The sequence below is a fragment of the Piliocolobus tephrosceles genome, chromosome 7 (assembly GCF_002776525.5).
Source record: "Piliocolobus tephrosceles isolate RC106 chromosome 7, ASM277652v3, whole genome shotgun sequence".
NCBI classification, from domain to species: domain Eukaryota; kingdom Metazoa; phylum Chordata; class Mammalia; order Primates; family Cercopithecidae; genus Piliocolobus; species Piliocolobus tephrosceles.
This window is the reverse complement of record NC_045440.1, coordinates 80721404-80738610: the sequence shown is the minus strand read 5'-3', so window position 1 is coordinate 80738610 and position 17207 is coordinate 80721404. Positions and strand designations below refer to the sequence as shown.

General features: G+C 43.0%; 1 long non-coding RNA gene and 1 other non-coding gene across 2 annotated transcripts in view; one reads left to right on the top strand and one right to left on the bottom strand.

Moving 5' to 3' along the window:
- Positions 1-4598: 4598 nt before the first annotated feature.
- LOC111553187 overlaps positions 4599-17207 on the bottom strand; it is a 31063-nt gene continuing 18454 nt past the window's right edge. Inside the window, exon 4 of the long non-coding RNA XR_002734841.1 lies at positions 4599-4954. This is a non-coding gene — a long non-coding RNA (uncharacterized LOC111553187). The remainder of the gene's footprint in view (positions 4955-17207) is intronic.
- LOC111553192 lies at positions 7256-7317 on the top strand. Its single transcript, XR_002734844.1, has one exon. It is a non-coding gene; the product is annotated as a U7 small nuclear RNA (small nuclear RNA).

The window sequence follows — 17207 nt, the reverse complement described above, 5'->3', positions numbered from 1 at the left end:
GCAAACTCCAACTCCCAAGTTCAAGTGATTCTCCTGCCTCAGCCTCCCAAGTAGCTGAGATTACAGGCACCCGCCACCATGCCCAGCTAATTTTTGTATTTTTAGTAAAGACAGGGTTTCCCCATGTTGGCCAGGGTGGTCTCAAACTCCTGACCTCAGGTGATCTGCCGCGTCAGCCTCCCAAAGTGCTGGGAATGCAGGGGTGAGCCACATGCCCGGCCTTACTTAACTATCTTTTTAAAGACTCTTTTTGGCCAGGCTCGGTGGCTCATGCCTGTAATCCCAGCACTTTGGGAGGCCGACGTGGGCAGATCACGAGGTTAGGAGTTCAAGAACAGCCTGGCCAACATGGTGAAACCTCATCTCTACTGAAAATACAAAAATTATCTGGGCATGGTGGTGCACGCCTGTAGTCCCAGCTACTCAGGAGGGTGAGCCAGGAGAATCGCTTGAACCCGGGAGGCGAAAGTTGTAGTAAGCCAAGATCGCGCACTGTACTCTAGCTTGGGCAACAGAGCGAGACACTGAATCAAAACAAAACAAAACAAAACAAAAACCTCTTTTTTCCCAAATACAGTCACATTCTGGGGTACTAGGAGGTTAGGACTTTAGCAGATGAATTTGCTGGGGGTGGTGTCACAGTTCAGCCCACAACACTTATTTTTGATAGCACACAGTATATAACATGGTGCCAGCCACATTTGTGTCCCTAATTAATTAAACAACCTGGGAAGAAACCAGGGAAGGGGGAACAAGTCAGGAAGTAGAGAAAACTAATCCCTAAAATCTGTTTCCCATACGATCTTGGGGAAATAGTGGAGAAAGCAAGAGAGGTTATTCATCAACTCTAATGTTTTCCTTTCAATCTCACATCCTCATACAAGAGGATTATTTCGTTAGACTTGGGTTTCCTTCTGCTTGCAAAATGATACCCCTGGGAAGGATGACATAATAAAAAGACAAAATGGAGCAACAAAGATTGTGCTTTTGTTGCTCAAAACGATTAAACCTTTGTGTTCTGGCACATAGTCAGTACATGTTAGTATTGTTGGTTTTACTCTTATTGTTATTACCATGACCATGATTATTATGGATTCTAAGTTCTATGAAGACAAGGATATTTATTTTTTCATTGCTGTACTCTCTGGGCTCACACAGTACTTAGCAAAAAGTAGAAGGTCAACATATTTGTTAAATAAATGGACATAATCTCTGAGGTTCTCTTTCCTCATCTCTAAAATGAACTAATATTTATTGAGCAAGTACTATATGTGAGGTCTTGTGCTACCTGTTTTAGATGGATTATTTTATTTAATCCTCACAGCAATCATGTGAGGTAAGTACTGTTTTTATTCCCAGTTTTCAGATGAAGAAAGTGAGGCAAAGAGAGTTAAGTAACTGGTCAAGCTCACACAATTAACAAGCGGTGAGCTCTGACTTTGTTGTACTCAAACCTGAAGTACTAACAAATCTATTATATTGCCTCCTTCATTTCTATAAAGCGGATAAAAATTCCCACCTCTCAGGCTTGTTGAGAGGAATTAATGGGAATTTGTAAAGTGTCCAATATGCAGTAGGAGCTCAATAAATATCAAACCCTCCGCTTCACTCTGCACAACTTATATTACTGTGTAGACAAGTGCTGTGGGATCTGTCCTCTAACTAAAAACTCTTCCCAAATCCTCTATTAACCCAAACACCCTGCAGCTGCTGCCCCATTTTTCTTGCTTCCCTTCACAGCGAAATTACTCTGTACTGAAGAGATGCCTGTACTTCCTTTCCTCATCTCCCATTTGGTCTTGATCCCACAAAAATGAGACTTCGGCTTCTCCTCTCTTCTGAAACTGCTCTTAGCAAGATAACCAAACACACGCAACAAGTTCAATCCAACAGCTCTTTCCTGTTTCATTTTTTTCCAACCTTGTAGCATCATTCAACAGAGCCAATCACTCCCTCTTTCTTAAAGCTTCTTCTCAAAGCTCCCTGATTTTGTTTCACTTCTCTGGATGTTCCTTCTTTGTCCCCTTTGCTGGTTCTGTCACCTCCATTCTGAGTCTAAATGTTGAAGTATCACAGGCCTCAACTTTTTTTTTTTTTTTTTTTTTTGAGACAGGTTTTTGCTCTGTCTCCTGGGCTGAAAGGTAGTGGTATGATCGTGGTCCATTGCAGCCTTGAACTCCTGGGCTCAAGCTCTCCTCCTGTCTCACTTCCCCGAGTAGCTGGGACCACAGTATGCACCACCACACCCAGCTAATTATTTTTATTTTTTTGTAGAGATAGCATCTCACTGTGTTGCCCAGGCTGGTCTCCAGCTCCTGGCTTCAAGCAGTCTTCCCCACTCAGCCTCCCAAAGTGCTGGGATTATAGGTGTGAGCCACTGCACCTGGCCTCAACTTCTTTCTCTATATTCTCTGGCCAGGAAATCACATCCAGACCCGTGACTTAAATGGCATCAGTATGTGGATAGTTCCAAATGTTTGCCTCTAGCCCTCATTTCTCCCTGGAGCTTCAGATTCATGTATCCAGCTTCCTATATGACACTGCCACTTGCAATTGTAATGGGCATCTCAAACGTCACATAAAATACAATTGGTTCAGCATTCTCTCCATTTTCCCAACCCGGACCTCCTACATTCTTCCCCACTCATGCAATGGCTCTATCTTCCACATAGCTGTTCAGAACAAAGATCTAGGAGTCACCTGTATTTCCCTTATTCTACATTTGCTCCATCAATGAGTCCTGTTGAAGGGTTTACTGCCAAAACATATCTCAAATCCATCTATCTCAAATCTGCTCCTTGGTATTAAAATAAAATTCGGAGTTTTGGGTAGGTGTAGAGGGTTACCCAAGGTCTAGCCCCCACCCTCTAGGGCCTCCACCATGGTTGAAATCCCCCTCATTCATGGTGCTTCAGGCATATCTTCTCTGTTCCTTGAACATGGCTGACCTATTTCTGTCTAAGGGCCTTTGCACTTGCTATTCTTTCTGCCTGGAATTATTTTCCCCAGATCTTTACACGGCTGGCTCCTTTTTATCATTTAGGTCTCAACTAAAATGTCATCTCCTCAGAGAAGACTTACATAACCACATGGTTAAACTAGCTTTAGCTTTTTTTTTTCTTGAGATAGAGGCTCACTCTGTCACCCAGGCTGGAGTGCAGTGGCGTGGTCTCGGCTCACTGCAACCTCCGCCTCCCAGGTTCAAGCTATTCTTCTGCCTCAGCCTCCTGAGTAGCTGGGATTACAGACATGTGCCACCATGCCCAGCTAATTTTTGTATTTTTAGTAGAGGTGGGGTTTCACTATGTTGGCCAGGCTGGTCTCGAACTCCTGACCTCGTGATCTGCCCACCTCGGACCCCCAAAGTGCTGGGATTACAGGCGTGAGGCACCATGACTGGCCTAAAGTGGCTTCCGACCCACAGCTGTATGTCTCTCTAGTAGTTAGTAAAGTGTTTGGCTCCAAATAAGAACAAACTTAACAAAGGCCTAAATGGATGGAGGTTTATTTGTCTCACACAGATGAAGACGTCCAGGGTAGTTAGGTGAAGGCTCTGCAGGGCTCAATGGTGACAGCAGAGATGCAGGCTCCTTCTTGCTTCCTACTCTGCGGTAGTCATTAACATCATGACATTCTTCCATGTGATGATCACTCCATGATTGCAAGATAGCTGCTGTGCCTCTGGGCATTATGTCTTTGTTTCAAACAAGAAGGGAGAGTTTAAAGGATCAAAGTCTTTTCTTATGTGGCTCTGGCTCTGCATTTTATTGGGCAGGAAAGTGTTCCTCAGGGTATTTTGTTTGGAGCCACGGATTTGTGTCAGGTTGCTACTCCCTTAGCAGTAAGGGAGATGGGGAAACAAGCATTTCACCTTCTGGCATGTACTCTAGAAACTGCAAGGGACAAGGGGGATGTGAATGACATAGGCCAGCAAATCCCAGCCACCTTTTGTGTCAGACTGCTCTGCATAATTCTTTTCATAGAATTTATTTTGTATAATTTTTTTCATAAAATTTAGCTTTTAAATTTTTTTTTTTTTTTTTTTTGAGACAGGGTCTTGCTCTGTTGCCCAGACTGGAGTGCAGTGGCACCATCTTAGCTTCACCACCAGGGTTCAAGCAATAACCTTCATCTTCACCTCCTGGGCTCATAACCTTCACCTCCCAGGCTCAAGCAATCCTCCCACCTCAGCCTCCAGAGTAAGTGAGACTACAGGTGTGCACCACCATTCTTGGCTAATTTTTCCATTTTTTTCGGGGCTGGGGGGGAGTGGTCTCACTATGTTGCTAGGGCTTGTCTTGAACCCCCGGGCTCAAGTGATCCTCCCATTTTGGTCTCCCAAAGTGCTGGGATTACAAGCATGAGCCATCACAGCAGGCCCAAAGTTATGATTCTGTGAAATTATCTTATTATTTAACTCTTTTCTTACCTATGTAATGCTCTTATTTATGCTAAGCTACAGAAGAATAGAATACAGAAAAATCTCTTTTGTTTGAGGCTGTGACCAGAAGTCCCTGGCACATGGTAGGCATTCTATAACCATTTGTTGATTTTCAGATAAACAAACGAACAAACAAAAGAGAAAATTTGCCTCCATGTTGCAAATGGATTTCTAGAATACACAACACATCCACAAAGCACTAGATAATCAAAGTGCGATTATGAACATCCTATGCAAATTGCTGGCGTGCCATGAAGACACTGTTGAATGAGCTGTCCTTTTGATCTAAGGAATAATAGGGGTCCTATTCACTACAGTTGTAGTGGTAAGAGTGATGATGGTATCTTCTCTGAGGTCCACACTGTCTCTTCAAGTTGTCTTTGTGACAGAGAGCTTGACTAGCAGAGTGTTCATGGGTCAGAGAGAAGCACAGTGTCTTCCCCCAGGATGTAGCCACTGGCCATGTCTGGATTCATAGTCGAATTCACTAGACTTCCTGGACACATGCAAGCTCTAGAATATGACATAAAATACCAATGACATATACACAGGCTTGGTCAGGTACATGCCAAATTTCTATGCCAATCCAAAGCTCTATTTATAAGAAAGGATTTTGCAGTGGCTCTCAAGTTCGAGGTTGAACATGGTCACTGCTGGAATCTAGACAGCCTGGTAATGGTTAGTGGGCTAAGAGAGTAGACTCCTTTGCAGAGGGCGCTGAATAGCCTCGCGGGAGCCCCTCACCCTAAGGAAGAGCTGGCCTATTAAGTTCAGCTAATCTGAATGTCTTGATGACCAGCAGGGAGGAAGGAGAGAGTCTGAATACTGCTCCTTGTCCTCAGATGAGCTCTTCCTGTACTCATGTCTGGATCCAGAGAAAATAAGACCTGTAAGTAAATATGGGAAGTATTTTCAATACAAAACCTCCAACTACAAAGCATAGCGTCATAGTGCTTTGGTGCCTGCGTGAGAAGAGGTTATACAAGGCGAGAAGGAGGTCTTCTTTCCCTTTCTTCATGGCTTACAGCCATGGCTGTGATGCACAGAGGGCTTTAGAGAACACAGAACCTCCTCAGCTTGTTGAGATTTCCAGTGTGGTAGCCACATCTTCAGCACTTGTTCCTGTGCACACTGAAAACATCTCCAGGAATGCTCAGAAACAAGCAGGAGAGACCTGGAGGCGATGGAGGTCCTACAACAATGGGTAGGAAGCAGAGCTTGAGATGTTGGTTTCATTATTTGTAATAGGAACCCATTTTAAACATTAGCCCCCATCCCCATCTCAGCCTAATGATGCCCATAGAAAATGGGCTCATACATTTGTTGAACAAATATTTATTGCCAGGCACTGTACTAGATGCTGAAGGTAGAGCAAGGAACAAAATAGACAAAGTCCTTACTTGCATAGAACTTACATTATACAGGGAGAGTCCTGGTCCATTTGGGCTGCTATAACAAAACACCATAACCTGGATAACTCATAAACAATAGAAATTTATTTTTCCCAGTTCTGAGGCTGGGAAGTTCAAGATCAAAGTGCTGACAGATTCAGTGTCTGGTGAGGACCCTCCTTCCTGATTCTTCAACACTGTCTTTTTTTCTGTATCCTCACATGGGAGAAGAGGCGAGGGTCTCTTGGGGGGTCTTAATGGCATTAAATCAACTCGTGAGGGCTCCACCTTCATGACCTGATCACCTCTTAAAGGCCCCATCTCCTCATGCCATTATACTTGGGGTTTAGGATTTTAACAAACGAATTTTGGGGAGACACAACATTCACCCCACAGCAAGGAGAGACAGAAAATTAACAGACTTTGAAGATAAAATTGCTGGAAGGACTAAGAGTTGGATATAAAAGGAAAAATTCATTGAGAATATTTCATCAAGAGTCAAAACAGAAGTTTGGGGAGAATTAATCATAGGAGGAGGATATCAACTATTCTTCATCTGCACTTACATGACTGCAAGTCATAACCAGCCTTTCTGTGAGCCACACCAGACCTTCCAAGGCCAACCCTCTTTGTCCACTCTCTGCACACCTAGAGCCTCACGGCCTTTGCTGCACATGTGGCCTGGCATTGTGATTTATGAGTGTGTTGTCTCTGTGGCGGAACTGTGAGCTCTGCAGCACCTCGTGCAATGACAAGCCCATTGCAGGGGCTCCACAAATATCTGGTGACCGTCACTCTGGTGACAGAGTGAATGAATGGAGTCACGTTGCAACAGGTGAGGTTTAGGTCAGACATAAATGCTTCTTGTCAGGCATATGAAATGCTAAAACAGCTGTGAGGAGGAGGTTGTGGTTCACACCATGTCAGGCTTCAGCTCAGGGAGGATTAACCCCTTGGCTGCAGAAAGTTGCTGGGATTGGGTCATTCTCAGCCACTGCACATCCTGGAGGGTTGTGAGGTCAGTCCAGCTCACTGTCCACAGTGGACCTGTGCAAATACACAGGGTTTTAGAAGCCTAGCAATAGAAGGTGTCACGATGCATGGGACTCTGATGAATCTCAGACCAAATCCTGAAAACGACTTATGACTTTGACCAGAAAAAGAAAAGGTGTGTGTGTGAGATCAGTTTGTTAAGTTCTGCAAAATGCATGGAATTTTCATGAGTGACTCTCATTTTACCCATGCTGTTCCCATCCTAAAAAGTAATATATGTCTTGCAGTCACTCCTTCAAGGCAGGTAAAACCCTGATGGGTATGCAGAGGCTATTTGGTATCTCTGGGGAATATGAATGCAAGGGAATGATAATGAAGCACACTGTTTATGTGGCAGCACTGAAAAAGAAGAGTTAAAAAAAAAAAAAAGAAGTGTTAACAACTTGCAGAATTTGTCTAGCAGGCTTTCCAGTTTTTGCTGTAAAGACCCATTGAAAAAAAATAAAAAAGAAAGAAAGAGGCCGGGCGCGGTGGCTCAAGTCTGTAATCCCAGCACTTTGGGAGGCCGAGACGGGCGGATCACGAGGTTAGGAGATCGAGACCATCCTGGCTAACACGGTGAAACCCCGCCTCTACTAAAAAAAAAAAATACAAAAAACTAGCTGGGCGACGTGGCGGGCGCCTGTAGGCAGGAGAATGGCCTAAACCCGGGAGGCGGAGCTTGCAGTGAGCTGAGATCCGGCCACTGCACTCCAGCCTGGGCAGCAGAGCGAGACCCTGTCTCAACAAAAAAAAAAAAAAAAAAAAAAAGAAAGAAAGGGAGAAGGACTAAATGATGAGAGCACACTTTAGCCATTGTTTGTCTGCTCTGACCAAGAGCATAGTAAAAATGCATTGTATATTATGATCCAGCCCACAGTAATCATGCATCACCTACTTACCTGCCTGAACTAAGTATTTCATGAAACAATACTTCATAATGTGCAAAGTACTCAAATATTTTCTATTATACTCTTTCTCTTATTTGTAGAAAACACTGGTCATTGCCTGTTAAACTGAGTGGGCAGTGGCTGTCAATTTGCAATACACTGCCCCAGGTGACTTTAGAATGATTTAGTGACATGGTTAATTGGAATTGAAATTGCATTCTGTAATGTGGGTTGCTGGAACATTTCAGAGCTTCAGCCTTTGCAGAGAATGTTGATGTTTGTTTTTGTACTGCTCCAGGCAGGTTTAGGAGCCTGTTAACCTCGCAGGCCCAAGCCATCCTTGGTGAAAGGTCAAGAGTCTGCGTGAGCAGAGTCACCTCCTGCAAGTCCCTCAGCCTCAAGGCATCTTCCCCGTCTCCACCCACAAAATAGAAATCTGTCAAAATCTCATTGATTCAGACTCTGTGACAGAATGAAATTTATAATTTATGTAGGGGTGATTACAAATGTTTGTCTCAGAAATGCAAATTTAGTCAAGTAATCATTTTGAATTCCTACACAGAAAATTTGAGAATCTTCCCTCTGTCCTCTAAAGTGCTGAGGTTCAGGCATTGAGGAAGTGAAACTCCCGCACCCCAACCACTACTCTTACCTCCCTCTGTCAGGCAGAAGCTGAATCCAAAGAATTTATAGTGGCCATTTTCTTGGGTTATTCAGAGAGTGAACACAAAGTGTTTGAGGCTAGTGGCCTCAGACTAGCCGGAAGAAGCCCACTGCACCCCCATGTAAGAAGGGCAGGGCTAATATATAAAAAATTTATTTTACCAGTAACATTATGCTGAGAAAAAGGAAAGTTGTGAGTGTTAGATATTAGTGTTAGGGTTGTCAAGGCAGAGATGCCCTTAAGATCCACTAGTGAGGAAACAGGAGGCCTGGATCTCTTTTGGTGAGAAACTGAAACCCAAGTGGAAGGATTCATCCTCACCTTTGCTCTGGGACCTGGGAAGTCTTTTTGTTCACCAGTGTACATACTTAGTCATGAGGGTCTGGCTTATTCTGCGTACTTAAAAAGCAGATATGGGACAAATGACAGAGCTATGTTGGAACTAATCCCTTCCTGGGAGGCCTGTGCCTGGCAGCTTTCTCTTTATGTGGCATGAGGGTAGGTGACAGGATCCAGAAGGTCTATGCTGTCCTCTGACACTGTGATTCTCCTCCCAGATGGTGCCAGCTCCCCAGCATCGGGGTGTCCAGGGCAAGGGGCAAATGCATGTCCAACCTCTTTCTTTCCAGCCTCTGGTGTGGGCTCTGACATGGAATCCCCTGGAATCCTCCAACTAGAGGCGCAGAGATTGAATAGAGAAAGACTCAGCCCTTTCATAGCACCAGGGCTCAGCAAAGGCACCCCTTGAGGAAGGAAGATGGGGTGCAGTAACACCTGCATTATGATAATGCTGAGGCTCTGCCAAGATCTGCTCTTAGTCGTACGGTTATTTGGCTGATTTTTACTTCCAGTCTGGTATAATTATCTTTAGGCACCCATTCATCTACTGCCTTAAAGATAGAAAAACTCCCAGATTTTTTAAAAGCATTTCCACTCTTGCAGTTTTTTTGTTTTTGTTTTTCCTCCCTGACATGCTGGCTGTGCTTTCAGGAAATTAGACCTTATTTAAAGCCCCAATATGTCTAGTTCTTTATGTTAGGGAAGACATGATGTTTGGAACATATGTAGGAGATTGGCTGAAATATATATGTTTGTATCTATAAGATCAATGCCTGCTGCCTGGAGTATAGCTCCTACAGGGCCGGGCCATGCTTTCTACTTGTGAACTACATGAGGGTTAGCAATTGTGCACAATACAATACATGTGAACTATATAATAGACTGACAGATCTTGCTTATGGGGTAGGGTCACTGTGAATCAGAAGAGGCTTCTTACTGCTAGGACTTACGTAATTATCAGGAATCTAAACTGAAACAGTTGTGCAGTGTTAAGAGTAAAACCAACTATATCTTCTCAATGAGACATTATAGTAAATGGGTGGCCCTATTTTCTTCAGATTTACAAGATCATTAATAGGCACAAGACCTATAAGAGGGGTAACCATATGTTCACTTTATAGAGGATTTCAGTGCCAAAACTGTTAATAAAGTTAAAATGAAATAATTTCCATGACTATAAATTGCCTTTTTTTTTTTTTTTTCTTGAAACAGAGTCTTGCTCTGACTCCCAGGGTGGATTGCAATGGCACAATCTGGGCTCACTGCAACCTCTGCCTCCTCTGTTCAAGTGATTCTCCTGCCTCAGCCTCCGAGTAGCTGGGACTACAGGTACATGCCACCACACCTGGCTAATTTTTGTATTTTTGTAGAGATGGGATTTCACCATGTTGGCCAGGATGGTCTTGAACTCCTGACCTCAGGTGATCCACTCATCTTGGCTTCCCAAAGTCTTGGGATTACAGGTGTGAGCACCGCGCCCTTCCTGGATTGCGTTTTTTTCCCTCTTGCAATCCCTCAAAAGACTCACGAGTATGTTTGTTTTTCAGTTTTTAAAAACTACGTTTAACAGATGAAGAAACTAAAATAGGAAGAATTTAAAATTCAAGACTGTTACTTTCCATTTTTGAATAGGTTTCACTTAGATGATCTCATTACATTGTCATAACAATCCTATAAGAGAGTGCTATTAGGATTAGTTCTATTGAGGTGGAAAAAGATTAGGAGAAGTTGAAAGCGTGAAGTGCCATACTGCCTTGCCTCTGTCCCCAGAGATATGTGCTGAAGCCAAGGCAAAGTCTTTTGCCCCTGAACCCAGGGGCATGCCCGGAAGCCAGGCTGAACTGCTTGTAGGGCTCCTCGTGACAGAGCAGAGGCAGCAATGTGGTAAGTAGGCCTCAAGCTTCACTTGCCTGCCACCAAGCTTTACTTAATTCTCAGCCCTCAGTTTTTCTGCCCTGAGTTTTTCCAAGGAGAGGCTGGTTCAAGAAAATACGAGATAAGCAAAGGAGAGGAAAAGGCGATTCTTTCTAAGCCTACAGCAGGCCTGGCTTATTTTACTTTATCAGAGCAGAATAGCTCCTAGGCTAGAGTAGCCCAGGACCTATCCAGAGTTACTAGCCATGAGGGATTTGCAATTCAGAGAGATTATAATTCTTTAGAGGGTGAGACCACACTACTGACCAGTTGGCCCAGGAATAAGCCCTTGATTCATCCTTGTCAGCCCTCATTCTCCTCAGGGAATAAAGGAGAGGGGATGAAGGAAGAATATAAGATAGACTTGAGGCCCTTATGGGCTAAAAATCATTTGTGTTTTATAACTGAAGGTACCAAGGTTCAAAAGGTCAAGTAGCTTGTCCCAAGTCATGCAGCTGAGCACAGATAGGCTGCAAACCTGGTCCTTTCACTCCAAGCCCAATACAATAATGGCATCCATCCTAGCCTTCTGTTTGACCTACAGAATTTCACTGCCTGTTCGCCTGTTCTCCCGCTCCCTATTTCCTGCCGAGTCTGGACACATGGAACAGATTGTACACACTGGGCCATTGCCACTAAAGAGCTGTGAAATAGAATGGAGGGAATATATGTGAGTATAAGTTCTTATGTGCAGAGGAATGAAAGGATCTGATATATGAAGAAAGATTTAAAGGAGCTAAGTAGGTGGAACTGAGTTACTTGATGACTTTGAGGGATATGACATCAGGCTGCAAACATGTGAAGGACAGAAATACCTGGAAAGATGAACTATTTAGTATGGAATATGGGATATAATGAATGAATGAGCAGTAACTAATGGAGGTAATTCTCTTTTCCTTTTTTTTTTTTTTTTTTGGGATGGAGTCTAGCTCTGTCACCCAGGCTGGAGTGCAATCGTGTGATCTGGGCTCACTGCAGCCTCCGCCTCCCAGGTTCAAGTGATTCTCCTGCCTCAGCCTCCAAGTATCTGGGACTAGAGGCGTGAGCCACCTTACATGGCCTCTTTTCCTTTCTCTTAGGGATGAGAGTAGTAACAGATTTCAGGTACCTGATACAATCTTAGAAGTTTTTTTTTTTTTTCTCCAAACAATCCTTTATTCCAGTGGGATTAAATAGAAGAACAAATGAAGCTTTCAATCCCAGATAAATTTAACAACCCATTTTAAACAAGCTTTGCACAAATGCTGCTTCTTTCAAATCTTCTCTGTCTACTGTCAACTCTTTAACTCCTGCCTGCACTGATTCTCACTGGGCATATTGCAGTGGTTTCCAGCCATCCTCTTGCTTTGGGATTTGCCAACCAATTTACCCTCCATGTGGCCAGGGAGTAAGCTTTTTAAACCACTTACCAGAACAATGATTTAAAACCACACATCCTGGCCAGGCACAGTGGCTCACACCTGTAATCCCAGCACTTTGGGAGGCCTAGGCGGGAGGATCACTTGAGGGCAGGAGTTCGAGACCAGTCTGGCCAACATGGCGAAACCCTGTCTGTACTAAAAATATAAAAATTAGCTGGGCATGGTGAGGCACACCTGTAATCCCAGCTACCTGAAAGGCTGAGGTGCCAGAATTGCTTGAAGCTGGAAGGCAGAGGTTGCAGTGAGCTGAGATTGTGCCACTGCACTCCAGCCTGGGTGTCAGAGTGAGACTCTGTCTCAAAACACAAACAAACAAAAACCCCCCACACATCCTACTATTGAAGACTTTATATTGCAAGTAACAGAAAACCTGACTCACGCTGCTTAAATAGAAAATTTGCTTTCTGGGCACGATGACTCATGCCTGTAATCCCAGCACTTCGGGAGGCTGAGGCACACAGAACACTTGAGCTCAGGAGTTTGAGACCAGCCTAGGCAACCAGGTAGAACCCTGTCTCTACAAAAAAACTGAAAAATTAGCCGGGCAAGGTGGCATGTGCCTGTAGTTCCAGCTAGCTGGGGGACTGAGGTGGGAGGATCGCTTGAGCCTGGGAAGTGGAGGTTGCAGTGAGCCATGATCATGTCACTGTACTCCAGCCTGGACAACAAAGTGAGACGCTGTCTCAAAAAAAAAAAAAAAAAAAAAAAAAAAAAAAAAAAAAAATGCTTTCTAGGTTCATGTGACAGGAAGGTCCAGAGATGGGAGAACTGGCTACGGGATGATTCAATCCAGTGGCTCAATGATGTGACCAGGGACTAAGTTTCTTTGTGTCTCCCTGCCATGCTTCCTCAGGTGCCAGCTTCTTTCTGTACTGAGACTGGCTGGGGCTGGCCCTGTACTTGCAAGGAGGCCACAGCTTGTGGACTACACATTTCCACACTTTCAAAGGGAGAGAGAAAAAGAGAGAGAGAGAGTTCTGTCCCAGAATGCTGGGCAAGAGTCCTGATTGGATAGGGCTGGGTCACAGGCCCAACCTCAAACCCATCTTGTGGCCAGGGGAATGGAAAGTGTTGATTGGCTTAAGCAAATCAGGAGCTACTCTGCACCTGGGTATAGGGTTAACTTCACCAGAAGTACCCAGGCTGATTAGGGATGGAAGATTATAGAACATCTATGAGGATATAGGAGGGATTGGAAGCTGGGTAGGCCACTAGAGACCCTCCACAATTGAGCTAATGACCATCGGCCCAGTCGTAATTTCCATCATATCCACTCACTTAATTCCCACCCTATACCCAGGGTGTAGGCATACACAACAGCCACATGTGACTATTTGTTTTTCCCTGAAAATCCACTTCTATGTCTTACTCAATCTTATATGCCACCCACCCCCTAGCATGTTGAATACCTACTTCATCCTGAAGATCTAGCTCAAAACCCATTTTTCCATGATGTGATGCTTTCTCAGATCCTTCATTAAATAAATATCTTCCTCCTGCATTTTCAAATTCATCTGCTTCTTCACACCACCAGCTGTGCAATCCTGGGCAACATATTCAACCTCTTTGAGCATCAGTTTATTCTGAAAAATATAGATAATACTAGTACGTATTTCAAGAGTCGTTGTGAGGATTTAATAAATTAATACAGTAGTCCCCTCTAATCTGTGAGTGATATGTTCCAAAATCCCCAGTGGATGCCTGAAACCTTGGATAGTACTGAACCCTATACATATTGTACCATGTTGTTTTGATCTGATGAAGTGACTAACAGGCGGGTAGCATGTGGATAAGCTGGACAAAGGGATGACTCATATCCTGGACGCAATGGAGCAGGATACCATGAGATTTCATCATGCTACTCAGAAGAGTTTGCAATTTCAAACTTTTAATTGTTTATTTCTGAAATTTTTCAATTAATATTTTTAGACCACAGTTGACTACTGGTAACTGAAATCATGGAAGGCAAAACCGCAGATAAGAGAGGAATACATATAAAGCCCTTAGAAGAGGGACTTGAGTCTAATAAACATCAGTACATGTTTTTATTTTGCATTTTATACACCATTGAGCCTTGTGGTAAACTGTATTCATGTTTATCTCTTCAATAGATTATGTGTTGCTGGAGTACTGACTAACACATATTCACCAATATATCTTTCTTTGACTCGTTTAACAATTATTTACATTGATACCTAGTAGTTGTACATATTTTAAGGGTACTTGTAATATTTTGATACATGCATACAATGTGTAATGTTCAAATCAGGGAAACTGGGATATCCATCATCTAAAACACTTATTATTTCTTTGTGTTGGAAACATTCCAAATGTTCACTTTTAGCTATTTTGAAATACACAGTAAATTATTGCTAACTATAGTTAGCCTATTGTGCTATGGAACACTAGAACTTATTCTTTCAATCTAACTGCATGTTTTTACTCATAAACAAGCTCTGTATACCCCAAACCCCCTTTATCATTCTACTCTCTACCTCTATGACATCAACATTTTTAGCTCCCACATATGAGTGAGAACATGAAATATTTGTCTTTCCATGCTTGGCTTATTTCACTTTTTATAATGTCCTGCATGCTCATTCATGTTGCTGCAAATGATAGAATTCCATTATTTTTTATGACTGAATAGTATTTTATTGTATATATACATATCGATGTGTATATAGATACACATTTTCTTTATCCATTCATTCATTGATGGACACGTAAGTTGGTTCCATATCTTAGCTACTGTGAATAGTGCTGCAGTAAACATGGGAGTGCAGATACCTCTTTGACCTGATCTCCTTTCTTTTATATAATATATATGTATTTTATATAATATATATGTATTTTATATATATATATATTTATATTATACTCACACACACAGACACACACACGCACATATATATATCTCAGTGGGATTGCAGGATCATATGGCAGGTGTATGTTCAGTTTTTTGAGGAACTTCCATACTGTTTTCCATTGTGGCTGCACTAATTTACATTCCCATCAACAGTGTATTAAAAAATAGACAAATGGGCTTATATCAAGCTAACAGGGTTCTATGCAATAAACAATCAAAAGAGTAAAGAGATTCTCTTTATTCTTTAGGTTGAAACCTAAAGAATGAAAGGGGGCTGGCCACAGTGGCTTATGTCTGTAATCCTGGTGCTTTGGGAGACTGAAGTGGGAGGATTGATTGAGGCTAGGAGTTCAAGACCAGTGTAGGCAACATAATGAGACCCCATCTTTACAAAAATAAAAATTAGCCAGGCGTGATGGTGCATGACTGTGGTTTTAGCTACTTGGTAGTTTGAGGCTGCAGTGAACTATGATTGTACGACTGCACTCCAGCTTGGGTGACACAGTGAGATCTGTCTCGAAAAAAAAAAAAAAGGAGAAAATATTTGCAAACTGCCCAACCACAGTTTAATAACCAGAACATATAAGGAACTCAAACAAATCAGTAGCAAAAAACTAAATAATTTGATTTAAAAATGGGCAAATGATCTGAACCGGTATCACAAGAAGACATACAAATGGCCAACAGATATGAAAAAATTCTCATCACTAACCATCATGTAAATGCAAATCAAAACCAAAATGAGATATCATCTCCCTCCAGTTAAAAAAATATTATCAAAAAGACAAAAAATAAAAAATGCCGAGAATTGCTTGAACTCGGGCGGCAGAGGTTGCACTGAGCCATGATGGCACCACTGCACTCCAGCCTGGGCAACAGAGTCAGACTGTGTCTCAAAATAAAAATAAAAATAAAAAATGCTAGCAAGGATGTGGGGCAAAGGGAACTGTCATTAACAAATAGCTTTGAGTACCACTAAAACTATGTGTTAAATATTGGGTATTTAACTATGTGTTAAATACTAGGGTGCAGATAACAGGATACGCTCACTGTCTGCCCTTTTTAAGGTCTGGCACATTCGCAGCAGAGTAGACAATCACCAAGTACTTGTAGAGTCTAACTGAAATCAGGACGGATAGAAATAACTGCATTTCCTACAAAGATGGCCCCAGTGTATCCAAGTGAAGCCACACCATAAAGGTTGGTCCAAAGACTGACGGGAATAACTTGGACTCAACTGAAGTTGCTGTCATTTGGGATTACTGCCAAGGCAGCAAGCAACCACTGCAAAGGATGTCTCAGAGATGAGGATATGAATGAAGTGATATGACCACCTTGAGGTGGTTCCAAAAGCCCACTCAGTAGATGATCCATTAGGTCAGAGGAGCTGAGAGTGGAGGTTTGTGTCTTTTAGGATGAACTGAGGCATGGTGTCACTCAAATTTTGCCCTATGACTAGATAAGGAAATCTTGTGCTTGTCATAGCATCATCCTTCCATATTCTTTCTCTCTCTCTCTCTTTTTTTAGACGAAGTTTCACTCTTGTTGCCCAGGCTGGAGTACAATGGTGTGATCTTGGCTCACTGCAACCTCTGCCTCCCAGGTTCAAGCGATTCTCCTGCCTCAGCCTCCCACATAGCTGGGATTACAGGCATGTGCCGCCAACGCCTGGCTCATTTTGTATTTTTAGTAGAGATGGGTGGGTTTCACCATGTTGGCTAGGCTGGTCTTGAATTCCTGACCTCAGGTGATCCACCTGTCTCGTCCTCCCAAAGTGCTGGGATTACAGGCATGAGCCACCACATCTGGCCCATGTTTTTTCTTACTTTGTCTTCAGGTCTACTGAAATGAATGAAGGTATTTTGGAATTAGTTAGGAGACTTTGGAGTAATTCAGATGAGAGACCTCATTGGTAGCCTGATCAGGATCATTATTAGTAATGGGGACGGACAGAGGTGTATAGGTTTCAAAATACTTAAGAAGGAGAGTAGACTGGTAACATGGTTTGGCTCCATGTCCCCACCCAAATCTCATCTTGAATTGTAAACGCCATAATCCCCACGTGTCAAGGGAGGAAGCTAGTGGGAGTTGATTGGATCATGGGGGTGGTTTTCCCCATGCTAGTCTTGTGATAGTGAGTAAGTCTCACAAGAGCTGATGGTTTTATAAAGGGCAGTTCCCCCACACTTGCTCTTCACTCTCTCCTGCTTCCTCGTGGAGAAGGTGCCCCTTCGCCCTCCACCATG